This window comes from Palaemon carinicauda, chromosome 5, assembly GCF_036898095.1.
Source record: "Palaemon carinicauda isolate YSFRI2023 chromosome 5, ASM3689809v2, whole genome shotgun sequence".
Classification (NCBI taxonomy): Eukaryota; Metazoa; Arthropoda; class Malacostraca; order Decapoda; family Palaemonidae; genus Palaemon; species Palaemon carinicauda.
The window spans coordinates 102682750-102695512 of record NC_090729.1 but is presented as its reverse complement, the minus strand read 5'-3'; the positions used below and the strand labels follow the sequence as shown (position 1 = coordinate 102695512).

Here is a 12763-nt window from a genome sequence, read left to right as displayed (position 1 = left end):
GTTAGGTATCATGTCTAATTTCGTAATCCCGAACGTCCCGTTATATTGTAGTAGATAAAAGCTCAAACATAAGTGTTTACATAGGATGCAAAACTGAAATATTGCTATAGAAACAAATGTAAGTGTATAATAAACTAAGTCTCAAAGTCAGTTATTTTTCTCAAAAATCGACATCCCTCTTCATTTTCTTTCTCAAATTTCCTACGACAATTTCCTGTCAGCTGATTACCTGCCTCACTCGATAATCATCTGATCTTTCCTTCTATCTATATATCAAGAGAATAGGATATCCACAATCGACGTTTTTATTTTCTCTAACACTGTCAGTCACACACACACACACACACACACACACACACACACACATATATATATATATATATATATATATATATATATATATATATATATGATAATTTTCCACATCTAGAGGTGTTTTTTATATTCATATAAGCCATACTCCTCCTATTATCTGGATTCTCTCTACCTCAGGATCAGAAACACAAGGGGAATCACTCAAAGGTAATAGCTCCTGGTTGGCCATGGGAATCGAGCTCTGGCCCAAGAAGCTGAGGTTCCATTGATTTAGCAACTCAGTCTCAAAGAAAGATAAAAATTGATGACAATTCTCCCATATTTAAACCGGTCAAATTCGGGTTTTTTGTATATAGAGTTGAAATCAACCCATCTTCACTATTGCAGCTTCTTGTTAAGTTTGTATTTGGCTATGATTAATGATAATTTTGCACATTTAGACGCGTTTTTCATATTCATATAAGCCATATATTATACTCCTCCTAATATCTGGATTCTCTCTACCTCGGGATCAGAGACCAAAGAGGGAATCAACTCTAAGATAACAGCTTCTGGTCGACCAAGGAATCGAACCCCAGCTCATGAAACTGAGGTTTCATTACTGATTTGCATGCAGAATGTTTGGTGCTATTGTAGGGCACAGAGAAATAGTATTTACCAACGAAGGTTTCAGTAAATGGAAGAAGATGCACGAAAAGGCATTAAAACATGAAAAAGGCGCATACCATGTTATTGCTATGGAAAAGTGGATCAGCCACAAATTTTTACTGTTGCATGGTGATTTTCATAAACAACTTGATAGCCCCAAACAGCAGGTTCTTCACAAGAGAGAATATGTTAAGAAACTATTGAACACTGTCATTACAATAACTAAAAAAAAAAAAAGAAAAAAAAGATATTCAGGGGGCATGGTGAAAGCGAAAGTTCACTATATAAGGGTGCCTTTCTGGAAATTTTTGACTGATAAGCAAAGATTCCATTAAATGGAAGTATGCATCTGGGTTAAGTCGGAATTATCTTTTTTGCATCAATGCCTGATGAGACTGGCTATGTTAGTATTACTGATCAGCTCTGTGTTTGCATTAGGAATGTCATAGAGGAAACAGTAAATTAAAGGTTCATATGAATCTTGCTATCATACTGCATCTGCAATGAGTGGCAAAATCAGTGGTGCGCAGGCACAAATCCCAGAATCTGTGAAGAATCCATGCTTTTATGTACCATGTTCTGCACACAGATTGCAGTCAGTCATAACACACAGAGTTGCCCACCTGCCAGAAGTATCAGATTTTTTCAACTTAATTTCAGCTCTGTTTAACTTCCTCCATGGTTCAACCTTGCGCCATGATATATTCATAGACCTCCAGAAAAATAAAAAATTGTCGGTTCTGAAACTTCTTAAAGTGTGTCAAAATAAATGGGAATACAACTATCAGGTCCTTAAGTCAATATCACAATGCTATGAGATTTTGATGGATACTTTAGAAGCTATGTCTAACCATGGAAGATCTTGTGAAGAAAAAACCTTTCCTAATGGATTCCCAAAAACTTAAAATAAGTTTGAGACAGTCTTTCTGTTAAGTACCCTTTCTGAAATATTTGATATTTGAACCACACTATCGAAGACATGGCAGAAAGAGAATATGGAACTTGCTGCAGCATTTAGCATGGCACAAGAAACACTTGAAATTATTAGGTACAAAAGAACAAGAGACACCCATTTTCACATCATTTGGTAAAAATCAATTGATTTTTCTACTGAGAAAACATAACTTCAAGTTTTCGTCAGCCTTCGAGGAAAAGGAAACCATCTTCACTTCTGTTGGAATCCTTTGTAATCGAAAACACAGGCCAACGATACACTTTGAAAGGGTTGAGAACCCAAAGGCCTACTGTACAAGGTCTCTGTATATCCTGGTTCTTTTTTTTTTTTTTTTTTTTTTTTTTTTTTTTTTTTTACAAAATACTCAATGAATTTAGATAAAGATTTGATTAACCAAAGGTATCCTTCTTAATGTAGCTGCTTGCCACCCATCATCTACAAATTTCTGAACCCAAAGGCCTACTGTACAAGGTCTCTGTATATCCTGGTTTTTTTTTTTTTTTTTTTTTTTTTTTTTTTTTTTTTTTTTACAAAATACTCAATGAATTTAGATAAAGATTTGATTAACCAAAGGTATCCTTCTTAATGTAGCTGCTTGCCACCCATCATCTACAAATTTCTGAAATGAAAATGACTTGCAAAACCTTGCTGACCAGTACTCAATTGAAATGGAAAGCTTTCATGCAGAACCACTTATTGCTCAGAGAACACTATGGGATGATGTGAAATATACGTACTTCTGTTTTGGATAAACTGAAACCAATGAAGGAAGGTTTTCCTACACTTTTGAATTTAATGCATTTGGCTTTAACTTTTCCTGTCAGTAATACCAAATGTGAACGATCATTTTCTGTCTTGAAATTGGTCAAAGCTTACCTCAGGGCATCAATGGGTCAGGGACGACTTACCAGTCTAGGCACAATTTCTATTGGGACAATTGTGGTGAATTCCCTTGATCTTGACAGGGTAGTGGATAGATTTACAGCTATCCCAATCTCTGTAGAGTCAAACTCAGGTGAATTCACCACAAGGTGTTTATCTCTAATTTAATTATTTAGATACAATGTACTTCAAGTAATCAATGTGGTTTATTATTCTATTTTTATTTATTTTTCGATGGGAGAAATAGCTCCATATTATTTCATCTTTTCAAATAGTTTTGTTATTCTCTAAGAATAACAAAATATATGTGCAAAGAATAGTTTCACCATAGTATCTAATGTAATATGCTACATGGTGTACCAGAGGTAAAAAAAATGACATCTAAATATTCATATAGATATGCACATACATGAACATACAAACACACAGATTCAGCCCTTGCGATCCCCTCCCCCTTTCTTAACTATAACCTGCTGGTTCGGCAATATGTGGGAGAGTGTGGTTTTCGGGCATATCTCTCGGGGTACAGTCACTCATATAATTGGTGGATGTCCGAGTGTTTGAGTAAAGATTTTTATTTCCCCCTTTCGGGACAACAGGTGCCCAGGAAAGCAAAACCAGTCAAATATTCAACTACCTATTGTAAATATTAATGTTTGATCGGTTTTGCTCTCCCAGACATCTGTCGTCCAAAAAGGGGAGAAATAGAAATCTCAAACACCCGGTCATCCACCAACATATATGAAGGATTGTACCCCAAGCATAACAGGAAATAAATAAATAAATATATATATATATATATATATATATATATATATATTATATATATATATATATATATATATATATATATATATATATATATATATATAAGTATATATATATATATACACACACACACACACACACACATATATATATATATATATATATATATATATATATATATATATATATATATATATATATATATATGTACATATATATATATCCAGACACCTGCTCTTTATTATATAGGAATATATATATATATATATATATATATATATATATATATATATACATATATATATCCAGACACCTGCTCTTTATTATATAGGGATATATATATATATATATATATATACATATATATATATATATATATATATATATATATATATATATATATATATATATATATCCAGACACCTGCTCTTTATTATATAGGGATATATATATATATATATATATATATATATATATATATATATATATATACATATATTCATATATATATATATATATATATATATATATATATATATGTATATATATGTGTGTGTGTGTGTGTGTGTTTGTGTATGTTTGTAGTGTGTTTGATTATTTGTCTACTTAAGATGAACAGACAGACTGATATATATATACCAAGAAATGAAGAGAGAGTGAGATATTGCTGCAGACTATATATAAATATATATATATATATATATATATATATATATATATATATATATCCATGTATATATATGTATATATTTACAATATATAAATATATATATATATATATATATATATATATATATATAAAGATATATATATATATATATATATATATATATATATATATAAAGATATATATATATATACTGTATATACACACACACACACACACACACATATATATATATATATATATATATATATATATATATATACAGTATATATTTATATATATATATATCTATATACATATATATATATATATATATATATATATATATATATATATATATATATTAAATCTCTCGCTCGATCTCTCTCTTTCTCTCTTTTGGTCACAGCTAGTCAGCAGGGTGCCCCGACATCAATGAGCTACAGAAACGTCATCAATAGTGTCAAGAAGGTGGTCAATAGAAGGAGAAATTGGCATAGGTGGGCACAAAGGGACTTGCTCGCAATCATTAGTCACCGCCAACTTTTGATTGCACACACTCAAGAAAAGAGCCAAGACTCAGAGGGAGGGAAAAAGGCGGAGGAATGGCAGAGGGGTAAGGGTAGAGGAGGAGGGGCGTGGCACTTATGACGTGAGGGATGCACGGTGATGAAAAAGAGACGACGAGAGAAAGGAAGGAGGAATAAGCGATAATGATGATGGTGGGGAGGTAAAAAGGGGGTAAAAGAGATTGTGGTCGGTAGCACTTTATACCTTTGATTATCTTTGTTTTTATTGATCAAAGTTGAAGATTTATGCTTGAAAAATTACGACAAGAGTGAATGGCAAAAAAAAAAAAAAAAAGAGAAGAAAAATGGAGGTGGTAAAGGTGAAAGTGCAAGCGTTCTTTGTACAATATCGACCTGAGTCCAGCGCTGGGAAGTGGTTGATATTATTTACTGTAGAGTAATGAGACACTGCCAAAAGGTTTCTCTACAGTACTAGGATATCTGGATTTTCATCACAATATGTATCAGTATTGTAAAGCTAGAGAGTTAACATATAGTAGAATAGGGAAATCAGGTCCAAAGAAATGTAATGAATATTATCATTGCAGAATAATATTATCCCCGGGTAAGATATATTATTCTTCTGAAACACTGTTACACTAACTCTTTGGCCCAGCGGATGCCTTGGTACAGTACTCGACTGGCAATTTCTGGTAGCAAGGTTTGTCCTGGTTAAATCACTCAGACGTCCACCTAGCGGCAAATGAGTACCAGAATCTGCTTATGCCATATGGATCTACTTAATCATTTTGTAGGATTATGACATGGGAATCTGCTAGACGTGACTTTGCCTATTTGCACGTTATTATTTCTTGCTAGCCTCATGATGTTTTATTCTTTACATACTGGTACCTATTTACCACTAGGTAGACTTATGGGCAATAATCCTGGAACAAGTGCTGGACCAGAATTCTGCAACCTTAGACTTAAACCTATCAACCACTGCTATACATACATACTGTATGTGTATATACAGTATACAGTATATGCAGGATGTTCAAAAAGTCTTTTTGCAGTGAGCATTAGGGGACTTCTTGCTCTCTTAACATTGTCACACCATGAAAAGTCGGTTATTGTTCAAAAAAGTCCCCGTGGAGAGACTTTTCGAACACCATATATATATATATATATATATATATATATATATATATATATATATATATATATATATATAAAACTAAACAAAACAAAACAAAAACGTTAAAATGCATGAAAAGTGCCAAGCAGCAATATATGTCCTAACAATTCATTTATTAATATTTGGAGGATATTTCCTAATAGTAAACCTTACTGAAATTTATGGAAAATGTCTGCATGAATGCTGAAGCTGGGAAAAACTTTATTATTATGCCAATTCACAAAAAAAAGGGAGATAAAAAAGACCTGAAAAAGTATCGCCCAATAAGTTTGCTCTCCATAAAATATAAACTATTTACAAAGATCATATTAGGTCAAATAGAAAGACAGCTAGGCTTTAATCAACCAAGAGAGCAGGCAGGCTTTAGATATGGGTATTCAACAAGTAACCATATCCATGTTATTAAACCAGCTAATGGAAAAATTAACAGAATATGACAAACCACTATGTATGGTATCCAAAGATTATGAGGAAGCTTTTGATTCCGTCAAAACGTCAGCAGTAATAAAAGTCCTTCAAAGACAAGGAATAGGTGAATCCTATGTTAGAGCACTTGAAGATATCTATAGAGGAAGTAAGCAATCCTAAAACAACATAAAGATAGCGAGAAAATTCCGATTGCAAAAGGATTTAGATAGGGAGACTCTATCTTTCCTAAATTATTCACAGCATGCCTAGAAGAAGTTTTCAAGGATTTATACTGAGAAAAAGTAGAAGTAATATTAATAGGGAATAACTAGCAACTGAACATATGCAGATGACACCGTTGTGTTTAGCGAATCATTGGAGGAATTACAAAAGATGATAGAAGAATTGAGGAGAGAAAGCAGAAATGTACGACAGAAAAGGAATCAGTAAAACTAAAATAATGTTCAATGAAAATGCAGAGACAACAAATAAGAGTTACGGATGAGCCTCTAGAGATTGTTAACTAGGACAGACTATGTTACCCTAGGACACAAGACCGTAATTAAAAGAAGAATAATTATGGAAGGAGAGCTTTCGGTAAACAAAATAAGATTATGAAATATAAAATATCCCTTTCTCTAAAAAGAAATATATTTAGTCAGATGATACGATATGATTTATTTATGCATCAGAAACTTGGAGCCTTACTGAAACATTAGAAGGTAATCTAGTTACAACTAAAAGAATAATGATGGAAATAATACTTAGAGATAAAAAAAGCAGCATGTATACGAGAGCAAACATAAATAGAGGCTATTCTATCATTTAAGAAAAGGACAGGACATATAATGATAATGACGAATAATAGATGGACATTAAGAATAACAAAATGGGGACCTAGCGATTGCAAAAGAAACAGGGGAAGGAAGAGAAGACGAAGGATTGACGAACTAAAAGTTTGCGTGTGTCGACTGACATAGAAAGACCAAAGACCATAAACACACGCAAGTGGGAGGACATATCATAGGTCGTTGTTCTGCAGTAGACAAGTAACGGCATATATATATATATATATATATATATATATATATATATATATATATATATATATACATATGTATATATACATATATATATATATATATATATATATATATATATATATATATATATATATATATATATACTGTATATTGCGATGAATGCGGACAGGGCGTAAATCAAAAAAGCGCCCAACAACAATGGAACTACATCAACATCAGCGAGACGAGGAAAAGTTTAAGGAGAGAAAAAATTCCCTGAGAAAATCGATCAAGCAGTCCATTACTTTGAGAAGATCCTAAAGAATATTTTGCCAACTCATACTTCCTTTTAGTTTTGGTTCTTCTCTTCTCAAAACTTTTTTCATCTTTTTGTTTCTTGTCCACGTACTTCTATTCCTTTTCAGGAGGAGAGAAGCCACTAATGAATTATCGACCCCCTGGCACCTCACAATGGTTCGGTATTTGCCAGATGTCGTCAAGCTCACATCGCTTGAAAAGACAAGTAAAAGGCATCGTTAATTTGTAAATTCGCTTGTAATAATTCTTAGGATTTACTCAGGAATTTCAATTCACACACAGCTGTCCAGGATATCAAATGATGTTATTTGCAGACATTGTTCCAATTTTATAAACAAAATGTACAATTTCCACGCGAAGATATGAGTGGATGTGCATCACAGGCAATAGCAATAATCATTATATCCGGAGGGACCATCATATATCATGATGAACATTTAATAGCAGTGCGTACCTGCGTGTGCTCCTCGCTCATGAATGTGACTACCTGCTGCTTTATTTGCTTGGGGAAGTATGTGGGCTAACCTAAACACGGCGCTGAATACAATACTTATCTTCACGTTAAACAGTTAGTTGGCGTAGCTCTCCCGACTAAACCTACGCAAAGATTAATTTTAGTTTCACATTGGAGAAAAAAAATTCTTATGGAAAAATAGCAAAAGTGTTTTGTCATGAAAATCTTACCGACAGTCTTATTGTATAATTATTAGTGTTTGCCATATTATTCCATGTGTTGTAAAATCTGGTTCCTTAATTACCTATATTCGTCATTTCTTTATTTCTTTTCTTTTGTACTTAGAATTTCTTAGAGGTTGACTTGGCACCGGCTCTATATTTACCCAACAACTTGACCCAGAATATAATTGCTTTTATTAGGGTCATAGACATAGGTTAATTCCATAGTGAAAATATCAGAATGAGGATTTTTTTTTCAATAGTCCGGAAGTCGTATACGGGTTCTAGAATGAACCAGTAAATGTAAAAACTGAATTTAACGAACAAAACACTTCAATTTTCCTAATAACTATTTCGAAAAACAATTTGTTATGTGTCTTTTGAGCGACAACATATAATCATCATTTCCCTGGTAATACTAGGATATCAGAGAATAAGAGAAACCATAACTATCCATTGACGTATACCTGATGTTTAAGATTACAATGAAATTAAAATCAGAATATAGACAGTAATTATCATTATTAATATCATTATCATTATTATTAGCTAAGCTACATCCATACTTGGAAAAGCAGGATGCTATAAGCCCAATGGCTTCAACAGGGGAAATAGGAAATAAGGAAATAAATAAACTATAACAGAAGTAATAAGCAACTGAAATAAAGCATTCTAAGTACAGTAGTAATGTTGAAATAGATCTTCCCTATATAGGCTACACTATAAAAAGAGACTTATGTCAGCCTGTTCAACTGGAAAATATTCACTGCAAGTTTGAACTTTTGAAAGTCAACTGATTCAACTACCGGATCAGGAAGACCATTCCACAATTTGATCACAGCTGGAATAAAACTTATAGAATACTGTGTAGTATTGAGCCTCATGATAGCGAAGGCTTGACATGTGCAAGTGAGAGATGAGTCGAATGCAATTAACTTTAATTGGACGGAGCATGAGTATGTAAACAACCAATTCCAGTCAAGAACGGCACAAAAATTCAAACCCAATGATGCAGGAAAATACAAGCATAAGCAGATTATCAGTGCAAGGGGAGAGTGATAACGATGATATAAAAAAAAAAAAAAACTATCGCTATGGTGTACGAGCGTGTGTGATGCACGTGCAGTACATAGCTCCCCCCTTAAAAGGATATACATGTGAAATAGGGTACCCTGCTCTTGAGAGGTATACTGTAAGAGGGTCTTCTGGCAGGAGATATGTAGGTTTTAGGCAGTCAATGAAGACCCAGTCTTCTTTGCCACACATGTTGAGAAGGAATTCTTTCAGCGTATGGCGGATCACGAGGAAAGAGCCAGTGTAAGGAAGCATTAACAGTGGCTTGCTAGTGTCATTGCACAGGAAAACATGCGTTGATGAGTGCAGAGCTGTTGGTATGCGTTGCTTAGCTGGGGGCTTGTAAGTCTGGTGGCATGGAGTAAGTTTACCAACAACGCGACATAGGATCTGGAGATTGTCGGACGAGGTTGCAGACAGAAAAAAAAAAAGGCAGGGACGACCAATGGGTTGCCATACACCATTTAAACTGCCGAGGCATCCAGGGTGATAATAGGAGTGGTCATCAGTCCCAGGAGGACGCAGGGAAGCTGAGTAAATCAGTTGGAGTCCTTGCAGTGGGACATCAAAGCTGCTTTAATGGTACGGTGAAATCGTTCAACCCTTCTGTTGGCATCAGAATTGTATGCAGTTGTCTGATGAAATGTGATACCCAGGAGATTTTTTAATGATGTCCATAATTGAGAGGTGGAAGTGGTACTCTGTCGGAAGTAATATGCTCAAGGATACCACATCTCACTATCCATCCTAAGAGTAAGGCAGATGTACACGAGGCAGACGTTACAGTTTCAATGGGAATGACTTTAGGCCAATGAGTGGAGCGGTCGATGACTGTAAGCAAGTAACAATGTCCTTGTGGTGTGGGTAGAAGACCTACAACATTTATGTGAATGTGGGCAAAGCACCGCTAAGGTTGAGGAAAGGTGCCCACTCCTGAATCCGTGTGTCAATGTACTTTTGAGGTTTGGCATGAAGTACAGGTGCAAACCCAATCCTTTTGCATCCTTAGTAATGCCATGCTAAATGAACTTTGACTTCAGTCGCTGTGCAGTAGAAAGTCGCGAGGGATGTGAAAGGCCATGAATGAAATCAAACACCTGTTGGCACATGTGAGAAGATATCCACCATCTAGGTCTACCAGTACTAACATCATAGAGGAGGGAGACGGAGTTGTCGAAAGGGAAGTCTTCCCAACGAAGGGATGTGCAGGATGTCCTATTGGTTGGTACTCTGGATCTTTTCATTGAACTTCTGCAGAGGAGTTGTTATCAAATCCAATGTGAATGGAAGCCTAAGTGTTTCTCGACAGGGCATCAACAATGGGATTCCTTTTCCCAGGGACAAGCTGAAGGGTAAAATTGTATTCAGCTGCAGTGGAGAGATATCAGGTGTCGGACTTGTTGAGTGAAGGCATGCACCAGAAGCATGTGGTCCGTAGGAATGATAAAGGGCGTACCTTCCAAGAAGTGGCAAAAGTGATGGACAGCTAAGTACACAGCCAGCAATTTGCGGTTGAAGGCAGAGTAGCTGGATTCCTCTTTGGATCGTTTCCTACTGAAAAAGGCCAATTGGCAGGGCAAGCCGTTGACCACCTGCTCGAAGACTGCCCAATAGCGACATCAATAGCATCAGTGGAGAGGAGAGGTGCATGTGGTACGGGAAAAGTGAGAGCAGCATCAGAGGATAGGACATTCTTTGCGTTGCAGAAGGCCGCTTCTTGAAGGGAAATCCACTTCAGGTCTTTTGGCTTGCCCTTGAGGGAGCTATAGAGGGGATAAGAGTGGAGGCGATGGCTGGCACGAAAAGATGATAATAGTTGATCAGGACCAAGAATTCTTGCAGTGCTTTAATGGTCAAGGGCATGGGGAAGTTCTTAATGGCTTCTACCTTCTTAGGAAGATGGTGGACTCCTTCATGAGTGATGCAGTGCCCTAAGCACGATACTTCATTGGCCCCAAAGGTACACTTGTCGTATCGGACTACAAGGCCGTTCTGTTGTAGTCGGTTGAGTTTGATGCGTAGATGATGGAGATATTTCTCTTTTGAGGAAGAGATTATAAGTATGTCGTTCACATAACATACACTGAAGGGGAGGTCCCCTAGGATTCCGTCTATGAGACATTGAAAACTGGCCCCAGCATTGCTAAAGCCAAAACAGGAGTAGTTAAAGTTGTATTTACCAAAGGGGAGGGTGATGGTGGTCTTGGGTATGTCTTTTGGCTTCATGGGAACCTGATAATACCCCTTCTGGAGGTCGAGTGAGGAGAAAACCTCGCTTTTTGCAAGTAGGAGGTCACGTCAGCAATGTTTTGCAGGGTGTAGTGATCCAGTTCTGTCTGCATGTTCAGGTGCCTGTAATCCCCACACAGATGCAGAGAGCCATCCGTTTTCAGGACGATATGTAAGGGCGACAACAATCGGCCAGAGGTCTTTTGGCAAATGTCCATTTTTTCCATTCCGGCAAACGTTTGATTAGCGGCTGTCAAAAGATCTAGTGACATAGGGTATCGGCTTTGGTCATCAGGTCCTTCGTGGACAAAATATCAAAATCTGGGATAGCAGCACATACAGGTTTAAAGAGCTTTAAATAGATTCACTTCTTGAGGAGAGCCATCTGCGGTAGGTTGCAGGTGACCGATATTGGACATATCCTTTAGGGCGAGTGAAGCCTTTTGATCCCTTAATGTTTACTGAGATCGCTGAAAAAGTTTTGCTATGTGGGCAGCCGGCGATGGTGAATACTGCTCCAGGAGATATGATTTGAAGTCTTCATACGCTACGGGAGTGTCCCCTTGCTCGGACAGCCAAACAGAGATTTCTAGGAAAGTGTTCTAGGAGATCGCTGCGAGAACTTAATCTACTTTGGTGCGTGACCGTGTCATGCCTTTGTTGCAGAATTGGACTGTAGCACGCTGTAACCAGGCAAACCTTTCTCCTCTGGCAAATAGGGTTAGTTTCATTGAGGCAGCCTGTGTCGAAGAATAAGGTTTGGTGGCTGCATCTTTAAACAGCAAGGCATAACAGTGAGAAGAGAGCGATAACAACAATATACAAAAGCAGAAATACCATTACAGTGTACGGGCGTTTGTGATACACATGCGGTACAGAATATCAGAATTAACTGCATACCCAATATCAAAAACAGGATGGTACTATCTGGGAAGATCTAAATGCAAAGGGTGGTAAAAAATATGAAAGATCTTACGTAACATGCATAACGAACTAATTGAACAACTGTGCCAGAGATTGATATCTAGATTTGGAGTAGGAAATTTAATGACCATAAGTTTCTGTCTAACAAATTAAGATGAGAATCAACAGCTGAAGACCAGACAGGTAAATAAT

At 36.0% G+C, this 12763-nt stretch overlaps 1 pseudogene; it reads left to right on the top strand.

Annotated features, from left to right (window-relative positions):
- The first annotated feature begins 1001 nt into the window (after window positions 1-1001).
- Window positions 1002-2968, top strand: LOC137641054 (zinc finger MYM-type protein 1-like; annotated as a pseudogene).
- The last annotated feature ends 9795 nt before the right edge of the window (window positions 2969-12763 follow it).